Genomic DNA, 19,000 nt, shown 5'->3' with positions numbered 1-19,000 from the left:
CAATGAGGCTTGCACCTACAAGACCTAAAGGGCTGTAGTAAACTGAGAAATGGCTCTTAAAGGGCTTGTATGCAGACTCACTTGCCTCAGGGGCCAGAAAAGAGGAAGCCAATTGAGAGGTGCCCTGACTTCATGCAAAAGAAGCTTATTTGCTTATCTTAAAGTGCTGGCCTGAGAGGCAGACATCTAATTTAACACACATCTGGGTACTGGCTGGGGTACTCTCTGGGGATGAAGGCTGGTGGGTGCCATCTTTGTGCTCTCCCTCTACTTCACTACAGCTCCCCAGTGTCTCCTAGAAAGGAGCTTGTACCCGCTTGTATCACCTTGATTTTTGTGTCTGCCTGCCACCCAGAGGACACCTCTATATTGCCTGGCTCTGGTGGCCAGTGGGGCTTATGCTTATGAATCCCACAGGACAGTAACCAATGGAGAAAGAGTTCTTAAACAGCCACTACTCCCATGGAAAAGCAAGAGGCAATAGTCCCAGTAGTACAGTCTTTCTGTGAAAGAGACCTATTAACTTATCTCCATAGCTGAGGCCTGAGGGGCAGGCTTCTAATTAAACACACATCTAAGAACTCACTATAATCTTTTCCAGAGTGTGGATGTTCTTTGCACTCTCCCTCTGCTGTACTCCAGAGAGCCAGTATCTTCTGGAGGGGATCTTTTACACATGTTTAGTGCCCCAATTTTTACATCTAGTGCCCTGGTTTTTGTGGTTGCCACCTAGGGGACACCTCAAAATTTACTGGCTCTGGTGGCCAATGGGCTTTCATTACTGGGTCCCAAGGGATGGTAACAATAGGAGAGACAATTCTTCACCAGTTATCATCCTCAGGGCACTGCACAGAGGACAGACTGAAACACATCCCCAGTCTTTTTGTGAAAGACACCTATTTGCCTGCCCTGGAGTTTCAGCCTGAGGGTCAGGCTTCTGGTTTGTCACATGTTTAGGGGCCTACTGAGATACACTCCAGGGATAGAGAATAACAGTCTCTTCAATAAATGGTGTTGAAAAAACTTGACAGCCATATGCAGAAAAATGAAACTGTATTAAAAACTTGAATGTAAGACCAGCAACTATAAAACTCTAATGCAAAAACATAGGTGAAAACCTCCTTAATATTGGTCTTAGATTTTTTTTGGATCTGACTCCAAAGGCAATGGCAACAAAAGCAAAAATAAACAAATGGGATTATACCAAACTAAAAAGCTTCTGTACAGGAAGGAAGCCATCAACAAAATAAAAAGGCAGCCCACTGAAAGGGAGAAGATATTTGCAAATCATATATCAGATAAGAGGATAATATCCAAAATAGATAAAGAACTCATACAACTCAATAAATCTCAAACAATCCAATTAAAAAATGGGAAGAGGATCTAAATCTTCATGTTTCCAAAGAAGACATACAGGTGGCCAAAAGACACTTGAATAGATGCTCAACATCACTAATCATCAGGTAAATGTAAATCAAAACCACAATAAGATGTCACCTTACACCTGTTAGAATTGTTATCAAAAAGACAGGTGATAACAAGGGTTGGTGAGACTGCAGATAAAAAGGAAACCTGGGCTTCCCTGGTGGCGCAGTGGTTGAGAGTCCGCCTGCCGATACGGGGAACAAGGGTTCGTGCCCCGGTCCGGGAAGATCCCACATGCCATGGAGCGGCTGGGCCCGTGAGCCATGGCCGCTGAGCCTGCACGTCCGGAGCCTGTGCTCCACAACGGGAGAGGCCACAACAGTGAGAGGCCCGCGTACCGCAAAAAAAGGGAAACCTTGTGCACTTTTGGTAGGAATATAAATTCATGCAGCCACCATGGAAAACAGTATGAAGGAACATAATAAATTAAATAAGAACTAACATATGATCTAGCAATTCCACTTCTGGGTATTTATCTGAAGAAAACAAAAACACTACCTCAAAATTATATACGTACCCCTTTGTTTCCTGCAGCCTTATTTACAATGGACAAAATATGGAAAGAATCTAAGTGTCCATTGACGGATAAGTGGATTAGGAAAATGTGGTCTTGGGACGTCCCTGGTGGTCCAGTGTCTAAGACTCCGTGCTTCCAATGCAGGGGGCCTGGGTTCAGTCCCTTGTCAGGGAACTAGATCCCAAATGCCACAACTAAGAGTTCGCATACCATGACTAGAAGTCCCACATGCCCCAACTAAAGATCCTGCATGCCGCAATGAAGATCCCACATGCCACATTGAAGATCCCGCATGCCTCAACTAAGATCCGGCACAGCCAAATACATAAATACATAAATACATAAATAAATAAATAAATAAATAAATATTTCTAAAAATGTGGTCTATATATACAATGGAATATTATTCAGCCATAAAAATAAAGAAAATTTGCAACAATATGGATGGGTCTTGAGGGCATTGTGCTAAGGGAAGTAAATCAGACAAAGAAAGACATATTCTGTATGATCTCGTATGTGAAGTCTTAGGGAGAGAGAGAGAAACCTCATATACAGAGAACAGATTGGTGGTTGCCAGAGGGGGTATGCAAAATGGCTGAAGGTGGTCAAAGGGTACAAAGTTCCAGATATAAAATAACTAAATAATGGGAATGTAATGTACAGCATGGTGACTATAATTTAAAATACTGTATTGCATGTATGAAAGTTGCTAAGAGAGTAGATCTTATAAGTTGTCATCATGTGCACACACAAGAAAACATCAGCTGTGATGGATTTGTAATGATGATGGATGATAACTACACATATTTTGGTGATCATTTCACAATATATACAAATATAGAATCTTTATGCTGTATACCTGATACTAATATAATGCGATATGTCAATTATACCTTAGTAAAAGAAAAAAGAATAACTGGAAATCCTAGGAATAATTAACACGGTAACAGAGATAAAGAATGCCTCCATGCTCATCAGTTGACTCAACTTGGTTAAGAAAAGAATCAGTGACCTTCACGATAAATCAAGAGATATTACTCAGACTAAAACACAATAAGAAATAAGAGTGGGGGGTAGTACAGAACATTCAATATCAGTAAAAAATATGAAATTGTCTAACTTATATGTAATTGGAATCCTAGAAGAAGAGAGTGAGAATGCGGTAGAACAAATGTGTATAAATATAATGCTCAAGAATTTTCAAAAACAATGAAAGGCATCAAACCACAGATTTAAGGGTTCAGAGAACCCTAAACAGAATAAATACTGAAACAACAATAAATAAAAGCACAAACATAAACCTAGACATCATATTCAAGTTGCTATAAACCACATATAAAGAGAAAATCTTAAAGACAGAAAAAAAAAAGACATTCCATACAAAGAAACAAAAAATCAGAACATACTTCTCATGAGAAGCTACGTAAGCCAGAAGACAAGGGAGTGCTGATATAAGGTAAAATGAAATGGAGCACCATTTAGATAACCAACCTTCATTCATTAATGAATAGTAGACTGATATTTCTTAGTTCTAGCATTATTCCCTAGTTTTCAGTGTTTTTAGGGAGACACTGTTAAAATCTAGGAAGTGAAATTGCAATGAAAAGTATTAATGATAATAACCAACATTTTCTGAGTGCCTATTATGCACTAGGCACTGGGATAATGTTTATACATGTATTATCTCATATGATTAAGTGCTGATAACCATATGATTGTTAGAATTTAGAGGAGTAGTTCTTCACTGGTAAAGAGAGAATTTAATAAAGTTCCCTGGAGATCATGAGCATAGAATCTGGCTTTTGTTTGGGGCTCTTCACCAGAAAGTAGAGAGCAGTTATAGAACCAAGGCAAAAATAACCTGCCTCACTCTCAGCAATGCTAAATTTTTAGTAATATGTACCATGTATAGGCCCAGTAATTTGTATGGCTTCTCTCATTTCTTGTAGCCTCTGCTATTTCCTAACCCTGTCCAAACTGTTAAAAATTATGTTTCAAATCTCTTTATTTATGGGATTTTAACCAAAGCCATGTGGTGAGACAATCACTATTTCTCATAATATTAGAGGCAATATGCCTCAGTGCACTTGAAACCTTCAATTTTCAGCTTCTAGGCTTATAGAAGAACCCTATTCCCCAGGGTGTCACTGCTTTCCTCTTGACAATAAAATCAAATTGTTATGTGGATAAAAAAATTATTCTTTCATTCTTCATTTAAACACTTACAAATATTCCAGGAACTGCACTAACAACTTTGTATTTTCTCATCTATATATCACATAATCCTAGAAAGTAGATATTGACATTATCATTCTTATTTCAAGAAAGAGCAAACTAAGCCTAAGAAGTTAAATGAATTTCTCAAAGGTATACAGAGAGTCCCTAGGATAGGGACTGTGAAAACCTGTGTCTGAAGCCCCTGCTCTTCTGTGCAACATTATATTGTCCTATCCTACACCCAATATTGAACCCTAGGCTCAATATTGAACCCTACAGCAGTGTGTAGGACAGCAGTACTAACCCTGTTTTCTTGAAATAGGGGGCTAAAACCAGAGTCTGATGGTGCTCATAGGACTGTAATCTAATTAAAACAACAACTTTATACTTGCATTAAAACTCATATTAAGAGGTATTAATCAAGTATATATTGATTATCAACTCTGTGCTTGACATTATTTAGTTTTATTGTCATAGTAATTATAAACACAACTCAAGAGTTTCTAGCCATATACGCTGGCAGGTTTTATGTCATCAGTGTTTTCAAATTGTGGCCCATGGAAGATGTGTGTCATAACTACCTGAGTGCTTAGTTAAAACTATGGATTCTGCAACCCAATCCAGACTTCCTGAATCAGACAGATTCACTAGCAAAGAGGTCCAGCAACCTACAAGAAGTTCCCTGGGGTAAACTTTGCTTGCACTAAAGCTACAGAACCACTGTAATAAACTATACTCCTAAGATGATAAGCCATTTGGGGAAACTTTTGAGCTGTTTATTAAAAAAAAAAAAAAAGGTGGGCAGAGAAATGGTCTAGAAGACTTGCATAAAATCTCAGTTTTTTTCACCCATCAAATGCTTCTCAGGACATCTTCTAAACTACTAAGGTTTTCATCCATATTATTATTAGGTAACTTTTTTTCTATTGAATACCATAAATTCCACATCTTGCCTCTGGTAGAACTCCTCTGTGAGTGACCTATCTTAGAAAGAAATGAGAAATATTTATATGTTTCTTTCAGAATTTCCAAGTTTCTACAGCTTGCTCCACAGGACCATTCCACAGTGAAGTTGATCTTTCAGGTCCATGTGGCTCCACTTAAAGCAAAAGAATAAAAATGATCCCCTCTCCCAAATCAAATACATCTACCTTAATTTTTACGGCATGCTTCCTTTCCAAGTGTTAACCCAGGAAGATTTACTGATCCCAACTAGCTGTAGCTGACAATTTGGTTTCCTCTGTGAATGAGGAATTGCATCTCGGCAGGCAACCGGCTTGTGTTTTGCAAAAGAAGAAAACATAAAATAATTAAGGAGATAGGAAACTGCATGTATTCATTATTTCTGTAATTAGCAATGTTCTATGCTCTGAATTATGAATTTTTGAGAAGGCCACATTCCTTATGCTCCAGTTAATACAGGCAAACTGCAGAGCCTTCCAGAAAGAGACAAAAATAACCACTGAGGTAAATGGTTCAGAGCTTGTTGACCACACCTATCAGTTCCTTCTACCTGTCAGAATCATAAAGCACCTTGGAATCCACCCAGCGCTGTCTATTTAGAGGTGGTCGCTTCACCCTATAGCAAATTATAGCCATATGTGGATTCAGTTATTGATAACTTTGTAGAAGCTCATAGTAATTTTACAATAAAAATGTTCTCTTAGTTTTAAAGCCTAAAGCAGAGATGGACACAAAGAACTATATCTCACTTTATCTTCTCTACTTAGAATCATGTCTATCCTTAGGACTGGAAATGGACAAATCTCATAACACCAGGAAGTGTTTATTAATTATTCTTTATTTTTATATCAATGGATAAAATCAGAAAACCTTGCTCCAGCTTTTTCCACCTAGAGTAAGCACTTTTTCTCTTTCACACTTACTGAAACTTGAGCTCTTTTTATCCCCACTGTGAACAACTCTGGCTTCTTATTTCCTGTACACTTTTTTCTCACCTATATGGTAAAACATTCAGCAAATATTTATAGAGTGACAAAGACTCTCTCATTGACCAAAGTCCAGGCGAGCTCCTCTGGGCCCTCTTCTCAACTAGGCTTCAGCCTACAGCTATAAGAACTGCAACCCTCAGCACAAATGATTTCACACACCCCCACACTAAAAGTCAACAAACACTACCATCATTTCTATCAGCTCAAGGCTGTGTTCCTAGGATGATTACCTCAGTGTCCTTCCATGCCTGCCTGTGAAAGCTCAAAAACAATTTGCTGTTTGTTCCAGCCAAAACCCTGACTACAGAAACCCTTTTATTAGAGCATTTACTTTAGAAATTGTAAATCATATGTTCTTTTCTCTGTCTTTGAGATGTGTCACATCTTCTTTAACCCAGGAATGTCTTTCTCAAGAACCTGAGAGCCATCCCCTTGAAATGTTATCATCAGTACAGGTAGGAATCCTGTCTCCCAGTCTCTGTAGGAGAGTAGGAGCCTAACTTCAATAAGCACTGGTTAGCAGACAGAGTCTTTTCAAAGTGAACAGTCCCACACCTGCGTTTTGCAATTTTCTAATTTCCTTTCTCTGCTAAAACCTTGCTCACTCTCCTTCCATGTGACTTCACTTGTTCCTTTAAAATGCTGAGTCACCTCTACAAAGATTGGAGTTGAGCTCAGTTCACCTGAAGACACTGTCTCCTACTGCAGTAGTACTGAATAAAATGTCTTGACATTTTAAAAAAGTGTCCCATGCAAAAGTTTTCTTTAACAAGAGTACTGTAAACTGAGACAGGTACTGGTGTACTGTGTTAAATAAAATGGGTGTGGATTCTATCTTTAGGGACCTGTGAGTGTAAAATTATAAGTGTGATGATTGCTAGAAAGGAGAGGTAGCTGGTACCACAACAGCATACATCATGGAGATCTGACCAAATCAGAGAAGTCACAGGTATCCTTGAAGAAGTGAAAAACTGTGCCAAAGTCTTTAAGGATGGAGTAGGAGTTAGGAAGGCACAAAGGGGTAAGGAAGAGTGCTGCACACACAGGAAACAGCACAGACAAGTCTTGGGCAGGAGAGGTGCTGAGAAAGGATGTAGGAGATAAACATGGATAGGGTGGCTCAAGCATGAGTACAAGGACCCAAGGAAAAGTGGGATACACTATTGTAAGGCCAATCCACTCAGGGCTTCCTTTTCTATCTTTTTAATTCTTATGGGAAATTAAGACATGAAAAAAGTAGAGAAAATACTGTAGTGAACTTCCATGTATCTATCACCTAGCTTCAACCATTATCAACTTGAGTCCAGTCTTGTTTTATCCAGTCCTCACCTACACCTGCTCCCTACCCACCTTATTTTGAAGCAAATCTAAGATACCATATTCTTTCCTCTAACTATTTCAGTTTTTATTTCTCAAATAATGACTCCTTTAGCATACTTAACAACAATAAAGTTTTCATACTTAAAAAATAAGCAGCATAGGGCTTCCCTGGTGGCGCAGTGGTTGAGAGTCCGCCTGCTGATGCAGGGGACACGGGTTCGTGCCCCAGTCCGGGAAGATCCCACATGCCACGGAGTGGCTGGGCCCGTGAGCCACGGCCACTGAGCCTGGGCGTCTGGAGCCTGTGCTCTGCAACGGGAGAGGCCACAACAGTGAGAGGTCCGTGTACCACAAAAAAAAAAAAAAAAAAAAAAAAAAGCAGCATCTTTATATCATCAAATCTGTTCAGTTTTAAAATTTCTCCAAAATATATAAATATACATAAAATATATATATAAGTATATACATTAAATATATATATTATATGTATATGCATGTGTGTGGATAAAATTTGTACTAGAATCTAAATAAGGTCCATGCATTATAAGAGGTTAATAGGCCTCTTAAGTCTTCTTATCTCTGTGGTTTCCACCTATATCTTTTTTACATTCCTTAAACTTGATTTGTTGGTGAAACTATATATTTTTTTCTGAGAACTTCTTGTGACCTGAACTTCGCTGATTGAAAATCCATTGTGTTATTTAATATGTTCCTCTGTCTCGTGTATTTTCTGTAAATCAGTAGATAGATTATTAGTTAGATTATGGATTGACTCTTTGTTAAGAAGTCCTCATTAGTGACATCGTGTACTTCAGGAGATTGTCTCTATCTTTGTGGTGTTAGCAGCCATTGATGATCATGGCCTAGATCCACTAGTTCATCAGGAGTTACAAAATAATCGCCAAATTCAATCATTCTATACTCACTTATTAGCTAAAATATTTCTCCATTAACTATTTTGTCCCTGGGGTACAGCTTATGAAAGGAGAGAGGAGACATGACTGATATTTCCCTTTAATTTATAAATAATGATACTGTCAAAATAATGATAAATGAGTGCTTTTTAAATATCATTAAAAACTCAGATATAAACATATTTGTATTTCAACCTATTGAAGTTATCAACTGATTAATACTCAAGTTTTTCCATTTTTGACCAGGGAGAGGGTCTCCAAGTAGTAATCTGTGGTAATTTCCTTTCTTTCAGGTATGAGAAGGTACTCCAGGTTCAGTATGTACATTTACTGCACTAGACTTGGAATTGAACTTTTCACGAAGAAATCCCAGCTCCTCTACAGGAAGTAATGTTTGGAGACCACAGTATAAGTAATAATGGTACTCACTGCCCCAGGGTTTGTCACTGTTTTTAGGACTTTTCAAAGACAGAGCTTTGTTTTAAAGATGTAATATATCTTGAGCTCATGCTTTAAATTCAAATTTAAGAACTCAGGATTTTTACTTAAACAATCTTTCATCTGTATCTCCTTTCTCTCATGACAATCCTGGTTTCCATGGCACTAACACACTCTGTTCTATTAGACAACACACACCTAAGTCTCTGAATAAAAATACCAACATGACCACCAAAAAGATAAGTGCTTAAAACTATTTAAGTCTCTTTACAGCCCATTTTGTCCATAGGGTATATCCCACTGGAAATATGTGGTCAAATCACTTTGCTTTTAATGTAATTTGGAATAGTTCCTCTCCAGTATTAATGCATCCACTGTGATACACAGGTTCACTTGGTTCATCTTGCTTTAGATTTTCCATATTGCTTTTTACTTTTATTTTTATGTAATTATATGTATACAAAGTCAAATCTACAAACAACTTCCTCCACTGTATTCCCTCTCTTACCCTATAGTTAATGATTTCTGTTTATATATTTTTTTAAATGGAAAATTATCAGCAAATATGCAGTTACACTCATGTCTCCCTCTTCCCTTGGATAAGTGGTGAAGATCATGCTACGGTAGTATACAGAGACATGTCTTATCCTTCTTACAGTATTCCAAAAGACAAATGCATCACTGTTTATTCAACCAGTCCCCTACTGGTTTCCAGTCTTGCAATTGCAAAGTACTACAATTCATAGGCTGATGCATATATCTTTTCATATTCTTGACTTGAATAACTTGAAGACAGAATGCTAGAGGTGCATTGCTGGGTAAAAATGTACATGTATAAGAAATGTTCCTATTGCCAATAAGCTCTCCATAGGGATTGTAGCAGTTTACATTCCCACTAACAGTATATAAGAGTAACTTTCCTTTTTTCTTTTTCTGAAGAGCATGTTGTCAGACTTGTTGGATCTTTGCCAATCTGAAAGGTAAGTAATGCTATCTTGACAGATGGGAGAGAGGTAAGAGGGCAAACGTTGGACCAATAGAAATATATAGGTAAAGTCCAGGTGATAACTGGAACAAAACAAGTCACAATATATTCAGGATGGAAAATGACAGGACTGGGTGTAGGATCAAATTCAGAGACAGAAGGAAGGGAACACCAGAATGACTTAAAAGAACTATAACAAAATAAGAGTTCTTTTTCCTATAGTTTTCCTCCCCCATTGCTGCCCAATAAAGAACATTTTTTTGTATGTTTCCCCCTCTCTACATGGAGCACTTTTAAAATTGTGAAACTCTTTCGAATGAAATTTTTTTTTTTTTTTTTTTTTTTGCGGTATGCGGGCCTCCCACTGTTGTGGCCTCTCCCGTTGCAGAGCACAGGCTCCGGATGCCCAGGCTCAGCGGCCATGGCTCACGGGCCCAGCCAGTCCGCGGCATGTGGGATCTTCCCGGACCGGGGCACGAACCCGTGTCCCCTGCATCGGCAGGCGGACTCTCAACCACTGCACCACCAGGGAAGCCCTTGAATGAAATTTTTAAAAAATATATGAAAATATATTTACTAAGGCAAATTGCACTAAAGAGATTTGAATGGGTCAAGATAAACATCTGTCATTTGAAATGTGCTTGAGGTCTTGCTACATGAGGCAAATTCCCAACTAGGAACTCTTACCTTCTCTATTCCTAACTGAGCTAAACAGGAAACAAAAACATGCCCTTAAAGTCCAGTAGACTGCTGGGGAGTTTCATTAACTAATACTGATTCTTTGAGTTGAATTACTTGTAATCGTTTCTAACCTCATCTCTCCCCATCTTAACACTGGCAGTGCATTCTCAGTAGTTCAGTTTGCTCATCACCAGCTCCATATGCCCTGTTTGGTGGTATCTTCCCCCATTAATATAGCACTTCTGTCTACTCAACACTAATCCAAACCCTAACTGTACTTCAAAGATCATATTCTTAAGATTCACCTGTCTTCTTAGCAACTTCTCTATATAGTCTTAGCACCCACATGGGCCTTCCTTATTCTCAGTACATGGCATACACAAAGCAGTAGAGAGGAGCTGGTTGAGTGGGGGAGGGAGACTGGAGTCCAGGGGACAAAAAAAAAAGGGGGGGGGGTTTAATTAGAAAAAGAAGACCTGGGCATTTGGGGTTTTGTTTTTTCCCTTGAATCTGAAGCTTATTTCACTTTGTGAACCTGAGACAATCATGTAACTTTTCTGAGCTTCACTTTCCTCAGGTCTAAAATGTAAAACATAATTCCTGCCCTGGTTCTTCATGGAGTCATTTTTAAAGAAAAACAGATGGATAAACAGTAAAATAGTACAAGTAGCAAATAATTGAGAAGAATTTTTAAACCACATTTTTACTTGCCTATCTTAAACTTGGTGGGTTTTTTTGGATATACAGTTACATTCATGAAGCTCATTTTTTATAGTCTATACTTTAAAACAGAGCATGTGTTTTCCAGTGAACACTATTTTAGAAGGTACATTCTGATAAAAACCTGTTTAATCTGAACTGTATTAGAAATACCATATATATATATATACACACGTAGTATATACATACACGTAAGTATAAATGTATATGTGCACGTGTATATATGTATAGTACGATATATTATCTATCTGGCAAAATTGTAGAAAACATTGTTATACCAGTAGGTACTAGAAGTGAAAGTTAATAAAAATGAAATGTAATCAGAATAAGTTTTTGAATAATACTGATTACTGGTACTTGAAGAAAAGTGAATTTAATTAGAGGAAGTGCAGGAATTAGATACCTTTTGCAGAGATTCTGAAGATTTCTGAACACTTAAATGCATTTTAGAACTTTATAGCACACAGTCATAATTATGCATTATTTGATTTCAGAACTTTCTTGCTAATAATCAAGAAATAATCATCAACACTAGTCTTTTTCATGTTGTCTGGATGAAAGGTGGAGTGACAAAATGAGAAAGGGAGGTTGTTCCTAACATATTAGCGAAAAGGAGAAAAAAAGGATTAAAAGAATAACTTAATAGCTACCAGTTATTAAGAGATTAATAAGAGCCAAGTAAGTTTTTTGGTTTTTTTTAATACTAGATACTGGTATTTGTTTGTTTGCTTTTGTTTATGCTCAACTTATCAAAGGATAGTAAACATATTTTTGTAAATGCAGGAATCATGAGTGTTCATCTGATACATTTTCATAATTTGAACACACCTAGTGTGTAACTAGCACGCAGATCAAAGAAACAGAAAATTACTCAGAGAAGCCTCCCTTGTTTGCCCATGCCATGGGTAAGCACTGTCCTGACTTCTAAAATCATAGGGTAATTAGACTTGCTTTTGAATATTTATAAATGCAAGCACACAGTATGTACTCTTTTGTGTCTGGCTTCTTTTCCACTTTGTGTGTGACAGTCATCCATGATTTTGTATGTAGCTGCCAGATGTTCATTCTATTGCTGGACAAAGGCAGCCTCTTTGATGAAGTGTCTGCTCAAGTCTCTTCGATTGTTTTTTTTAATTGGTATGTCTGTTTTTTACTTGTTGATTTATAGCATATTTTTTGTATAATCTGGGTATGAGTCCATGCGATTATTTTTTTCTACTGCATGGCTTACATTTCACTTTGCTCCTGGTATATATTATCATTAAGAAAGTAGAATGCCTATTACATTTTAATTTTATGTAATACTTTATTACATTAAAAAGTAGAACCATTTACTTTTATTATGTTATTATCTATGCCTTGTATAGTTTTTTCCCGTTTAAGAAATTTTGTCTATACCAAGGTCATAAAGATGTTTTGCTATATTTCCTTTAAAACTTTCTTACTTCCTTCTATATTTCTTTATTTCTTCATTTATCTACCTTTTCTCATTTAGGTAGACAAATATCTGGAATTGATTTTTGTGTATGGTGTGATGTCAGGGGCTAGGGTTCATACTTCCCCATACTGGAACTTGTGTTACTTTTATATCGCTGCTTTAATACATTACCACAAACTTGATGGCTTAGAGCAACACAAATTTATTATCTTATAATTATCTAGGTCAGAAGTCTGACATGAGTCTCACCCAGCTAAAATCAAGGTGTTGCAGGGCTGTATTTCCCTCTGGACACTCTAGGGGAAAATCCATTTCCTTGCCTTTTTCATCTTCAGAGGTCATTTACATTCCTTGGCTCATATCCCTGCTTCCTCCATCTTCAAAGCCAGCAATAATAGATCAAATTCTTCTATAGTTGCATCTTGCTCTGACTCTGACCTCCTCTTCCTCCTTCTTCTACTTTTAAGAACTGTTCCAATTACTTTGGGCCCATTCACAAAATTCAGGATAATCTCCCTGTTTTAAGATCAGCTGATTAGCAAATTGATTTCATCTGCAACCTTAATTCCTCTTTGCCATGTAACATAACATACTCAAAAATTCTGGAGATTAGGACATGAACATACTTGGGGAGGCATTATCCTGTCTATTACACTATCCAGTTTACAGTCTTTTTGCCACTGCAGTGAACTGCTCTCTTTGTTACAAGTTCACCACTTTTTACTATTCTTCTGTTCTGATAGTCTCTTTGTACGTTTTTGTTAATACACTGGGTCAATTGCTGTGCTTTATAATAAGTTTATTTAGTGGTTAGGTCCTCCAACTTCATTTTCCTTAAAGATTCTCTCAGCTCTTTGACTTTACATATAAGTTTTCAAATCAGTTTACTGATTTTGACAAATCGATAGTTTCAGATTACAGTGAAATGATAAATTCATTAAGGGAAAACTGACATTTTTCTTACATCAGTCTTTCCATTGCATGTGCATGATATCGCCCAAATTTGGGAAGGGAGGTGTTTAATTTCCCTAAGTACTGTTTTGTATTCTCTGTGTAAAGGCCATTAACAACTTTTGTTAATTTATTCCTAGGTATTTGATTTTTTTTTAAGCAATCGCAAATTGCATCCTTTTAAAAAAAATGAAATTTTAATTTACCTTGTATCTTGAAATGTTGCTATATTGTTATTAGTTCTTATATTTTATCTATAGATTCATTTGTGTTTTGTATGTACAGTATATTATGTTGTCTGAATAAATAGTTTTATTTCTTCCACTTTGATACTTCTACTTTTTAATTTTTTACGTGCTGATTGGCCATTTTATGTATCTTTTCTAGAGAAGTGGCTTTTTGTTTTTTTCAACATCTTTATTGGAGTATAATTGCTTTACAATGGTGTGTTAGTTTCTGCTTTATAACAAAGTGAATCAGTTATACATATACATATGTTCCCATATCTCTTCCCTCTTACGTCTCCCTCCCTCCCACCCTCCCTATCCCACCCCTCTAGGTGGTCACAGAGCACCGAGCTGATCTCCCTGTGCTACGCGGCTGCTTCCCCACTAGCTATCTATTTTACGTTTGGTAGTGTATATACGTCCATGCCACTCTCTCACTTTGTCACAGCTTACCCTTCCCCCTCCCCATATCCTCAAGTCCATTCTCTAGTAGTTCTGTGTCTTTATTCCTGTCTTACCCCAGGTTCTTCATAACCTTTTTTTTTTCTTCTTTTTCTTAGATTCCATATATATGTGTTAGCATACGGTATTTGTTTTTCTCTTTCTGACTGACTTCACTCTGTATGACAAACTCTAGCTCCATCCACCTCACTACAAATAACTCCATTTCGTTTCTTTTTATGGCTGAGTAATATTCCATTGTATGTATGTGCCATATCTTCTAAGGGTCCGTCAACAGATGAATGGATAAAGAAGTGGCTTTTCAAATACTTTGACCATTTTTTTAACAAGACTAGTTGTCTTTTTATTATTGACTTGCATGAGTTCTCTATATATTTTAAATACAAGTCTCAGATTCATGATTTCCAAGTATTTTCTCCCATTCTGTGGATTGTACTTTTGCTTTCTTGGTAGTATCCTTTGATGCTCCAAAGTTTTTAATTTTGATGAAATTCCACATATCTATTTTATCTTTTATTCCTTGTGCTTTTTGCTATTGTAACTAAGAAACTGTTGCCTAGTCTGCAGTAACATAGATTTATATCTATATTTATTTCTAAGGAGTTTTTAGTTCTAGCTCTTAGATTTTTGATCCACTTTGATCTAATTTTTGTAATGGTGTGAGATAGGGGCCCAAATTCATTTTTCTTGCATTCTTTTGCAGTTGTCCCAGCACCATTTGTTGAAAAAACTATTCTTTCCCCATTGAATGGTCTGAGCACCCTTGTCAAAAGTCAGTTGACCATGGATGTATGGGGTTATTTCTGGATTCTCAATTCTAATGCATTGGTCTATATGTCTGTCCTTATGCTAGTACCATACTGTCTGTCTTGATTTCTGTAACTTTACTGTAAGTTTTGAAATGAGAAAGTGTAAATCCTCCAAATTTGTTCTTTGTTCTCAATATTATTTTGGCTAATCAGGGCCCCTTGTATTTTCTTATGAGTTTTATGATGAGCTTATTTATTTCTCTAAAAAAGGCAGTGGGGAATGTGACTGGGACCACATTGAATCTGAAGATCAATTTGGGGAAAATTGCTATCTAAACAATGTCAAGTCAGACCAATCCATGATCATGAAGCAATTTTCATTTATTAGATTTGCCTCAATTTTTTTCAACAATGTATTATGGGCTTTAGTGTACGATTATTGCACTTAGTTTAAAAAGATATTTTCATGCATTTTATTCTAAATAGAATTGTTTCCTCAATTTCCTTTTCAGATTGTTCACTGTTAGTTCTTAAAAATATTACTAATTTTTGTCTATTGATCTGTATCTGCATCTTTTGAGTCATTTATTAGCACTAATAGTTTTTTTGGGTTGAGTCTTTGGGGTTCTCTCTATATAGAATCATGTTTTTTGCCAATAGTGATTTTTACTTCTTTTCCAATCTGAATCACTTTTTTTTTCTTGCTAGCTGACCTGGTTAGAACCTCCAGTACAATGTTAAATAGAAGTAATGAGAATAAATATTTGTGTCCTGTTCCTGATTTTAGAAGGAAACGTTTCAGACATTCACACTTAAGTCTGATGATAGCTGTAGTTTTTCATAGATGTCCATCATCAAGTTGAGGAAATTTCATTTTATTCCTAAATTGTTGAGTGTTTTTATCATGAAAGGGTGTTGACTTTTGTCAAATGTTTTTCTGCATCTATTGAGATGATCAAGTAAAATTATTTCTTTCCTTTATTAATGTGGTATATTACACTGATTGATTTTCATATGTTGAACCAATCTTACATTCCAGGTGTAAATCCCATTGGATCATTGTGTATGAGCTTTTTTATATGTTGATCTGTCCTTTTCTAATTTATGGATTTAAGACTATAATTTTCCTGTTAAGAACTCTTTCAACTGCTTCCCACAAGATTTGACAAGTACTATCTTCTTGGAAGTTTCAGTTATTCAGATGTTCTGATTAATTTCTAAACATTTAAGGATTTTTAAAGTTAACTTAGTTAACTTAAAATTAGTTATTTTTTTTTACTAATTTTTGTCTAATTCTGCCTAGTTAAAAAAACCTACTATGTGTGATTTAAAACTTGAAATTTGTTCACAATTGATTAAATGGCTTAGCAATGGTCAATATTGATAAATATTCCATGTAGACTTACACATTTTGCAGATGTTGTTTACATATATATGTCTGTGTGTGATCCGTTTTGTCAGTTGTGTTTTAAAAATCTTTGCATCATTTTTGCCCTTTCTGTTCTATCAGTTACTGAGAGATACTAAAAATCTCTTGTAATGATTATTGATTTGACTAGTTCTTTTCCTTATGCCAGGTTCTTTTTTTTTTTACCCTTTCATTTTATATTGGATTATAGTTGATTAACCATGTTGTGTTTGTTTCAGGTGTACAACAAAGTGATTCAGTTATACATATAAATGTATATATTCTTTTTCAAATTCTTTTCCCAATTAGGTTGGTACAGAATATTGAGCAGAGTTCCCTGTGCTATATACAGTAAGTCCTTGTTGGTTACCCATTTTAAATATATGCCAGATTCTTTCACTTGTTTTATAGTTTGGAGTTATGTTTATTTTGTGAGTGTATGTGTGTGGATTAAGTATTTTATCATAATGATATGTTTCATATAATCTCTAGTAATTCTTTTAAATTTTACACTTTTTGATGTTAGTATAATCATACTAATACTCATCATTTAGGGTTTACATACTACACTTTCTTATTTACCTTTAATTTCAATTTTGTCTGTGTTCCTATTATTTAAATTGTGTCCTTGTAAGCAATATAACATAATTTAAGTCCAGTCTGACAAACTTAATCTTTTAAGTGGAATATGTAGTCCAGTAAGATTCAGTATGAACACTTAAACAGTGAGTAGAATGATATATTTAAGTCCAAATATTTAAGTCAGCTATCTCAAGTTACTATCCTCATGTTACTTTGTTTTTCCTTGCTATTCAAAAACTAATCTATTATTGCTTTACTCACTGATTTTTCCATTTTTCCTTTTCATTTTGTCACTTGTTACACATTTAAAATTATTTTAATTACTTGAGATATGCTACTATGCATTATTAACTTATTAGCATTTATCATAAATTCAGGCTTTTTTCCAATTTCCAAATACATTAAAACAGTTAGGTATCATTTAACCAGCAAGAAGATACAATGGAGAAAAGACAGATAAACAGTGCTGGGAAAACTGGACAGCTACATGTAAAAGAATGAAATGAGAACACTTCTTAACATCATACACAAAAACAAACTCAAAATGGATTAAACACGAAAATGTAAGGCCACACACTATAAAACTCTTAGAGAAAAACATAGGCAGAAGACTCTCTGACATAAATTGGAGCAATGTCTTTTTGATCCATCTCCTAGAGTAATGAAAATAAAAACAAAAACAAACAAATGGGACCTAATGAAACTTATAAGCTTCTGCACAGCAAAAGAAACCATAAACAAAATGAAAAGACACTCCACAGAATGGGAGAAAATATTTGCAAATAAAGTGACCAACAAGGGATTAATCTCCAAAATGTACAAATAGCTCATGCAGCTCAGTACTAAAAAACACAAACAACCCAATCAAAAATTAGCAGAAGATCTAAACAGACATTTCTCCAAAGAAGACATAGAGATTGCCAAAATCACATGGAAAGATTCTTAACATCACTAATTATTAGAGAAATGCAAATCAAAACTACAGCAAGGTATCACCTCACACCAGTCAGAAAGGCCATCATCAAAAAACCTACAAACGATAAATGTTGGAGAAGGTATGGAGAAAACGGAATCCTCCTATGCTGTTGGTGGGAATGTAAATTGGTACAGCCACTATGGAGAACAGTATGGAGGTTTCTTATAAAACTAAATATAGAACGACCATATGATCCAGCAATCCCACTCCTGGGCATATAATTTAAAATGATGCACACACCCCAATGTTCATTGCAACACTGTTTATGATAGCCATGACATGGAAGCAACCTAAATGTCCATTGACAGACGAATGGATAAAGACAATGTGGTACAAATATACAATGGAATATTACTCAGCTGTAAAAAGAATGAAATAATGCCATTTGTAGCAACATGAATGGACCTAGAAATTATCATACCAAGTGAAGTAAGTCAGATAAAGAAAGACAAATATCATATGATATCACTTATATGTGGAATCTAATAAAAAATGATACAAATGAACTTATTTACAAAACAGAAACAGACTCACAGATCTGTTGGATTATACACCATGATCAAGTGGGGTTTATCCCAGGAATGCAAGAATTCTTCAAAATATGCAAATCAATCAATGTGATACACCATATTAAACTGAAGGTTAAAAACCATATGATAGGGGCCTCCCTGGTGGCGCAGTGGTTGAGAGTCCGCCTGCCGATGCAGGGGATACGGGTTCGTGCCCCGGTCTGGGAGGATCCCATATGCCGCGGAGCGGCTGGGCCCGTGAGCCATGGCCGCTGGGCCTGTGCATCCGGAGCCTGTGCTCCGCAACGGGAGAGGCCACAACAGTGAGAGGCCCGCATACCGCAAAAAGAAAAAAAAAAAAAAAAACAAAACCATATGATAGGGCTTCCCTGGTGGCGCAGTGGTTGAGAGTCCGCCTGCCGATGCAGGGGACGCGGGTTCGTGCCCCAGTCTGGGAAGATCCCACATGCCGCAGAGTGGCTGGGCCCCTGAGCCATGGCTGCTGAGCCTGCATGTCCGGAGCCTGTGC

This window comes from Mesoplodon mirus (genome assembly GCF_964341445.2).
Source record: "Mesoplodon mirus genome assembly, chromosome: 5".
NCBI lineage: Eukaryota > Metazoa > Chordata > Mammalia > Artiodactyla > Ziphiidae > Mesoplodon > Mesoplodon mirus.
Note: the sequence above shows the minus strand (reverse complement) of the source record.